Below are 237 nucleotides of genomic sequence, written 5' to 3' on the forward strand. Positions count from 1 at the left end.
CTTGCTATGGAACATAAACAGCCGTTTACATCAGACCTGTTTATTTGGTCACAGCTGATAGTGTTTGCTTTCTGAAGTTGCAATGACACTTTGGAACTGGGACAATCATTTTCTATATAATTGATCTTGCTCTGTTAAGGCTGGTAAATGTTTTTGTCAGAGGGAAGACAGACGCTACTCCTCTCTGTTGAACCAATCAGTGGCAAGGTCAGAGGTCACCACTATATAAACTCTGCA

Source organism: Scomber scombrus, chromosome 13 (assembly GCF_963691925.1).
Source record: "Scomber scombrus chromosome 13, fScoSco1.1, whole genome shotgun sequence".
Lineage (NCBI taxonomy): Eukaryota > Metazoa > Chordata > Actinopteri > Scombriformes > Scombridae > Scomber > Scomber scombrus.